The following is a 228-nucleotide window of genomic DNA, read 5'->3' as shown; positions in this document are numbered from 1 at the left end:
CACACACACACACACACACATATATATATATATATATATATATATATATATATATATATATATATATATATATATATAAAATAAGAAAATGATTTATACTATAATAAAACTATACATATGTACTCAGTAGTAACAGGGCTGACACCAGTCAATTAGCACATATCTATATATTTTAGATTATTATTTAAATGTGTTATTTTTATCTTATTGATATATAGCCTATATATA

General features: G+C 18.9%; 1 protein-coding gene across 1 annotated transcript in view; it reads left to right on the top strand.

The window, feature by feature from the left end:
- The window catches only part of rab3b (RAB3B, member RAS oncogene family), a 7,180-nt gene that overhangs the window by 1,640 nt on the left and 5,312 nt on the right, over positions 1–228 (top strand). The gene's annotated exons all lie outside the window — the stretch shown is intronic.

The sequence above is a fragment of the Sinocyclocheilus grahami genome, unplaced genomic scaffold (genome assembly GCF_001515645.1).
Source record: "Sinocyclocheilus grahami isolate Dianchi unplaced genomic scaffold, SAMN03320097.WGS_v1.1 scaffold157.1, whole genome shotgun sequence".
Lineage (NCBI taxonomy): Eukaryota > Metazoa > Chordata > Actinopteri > Cypriniformes > Cyprinidae > Sinocyclocheilus > Sinocyclocheilus grahami.
Note: the sequence above shows the minus strand (reverse complement) of the source record. Positions and strands in the feature narration are given on the sequence as shown.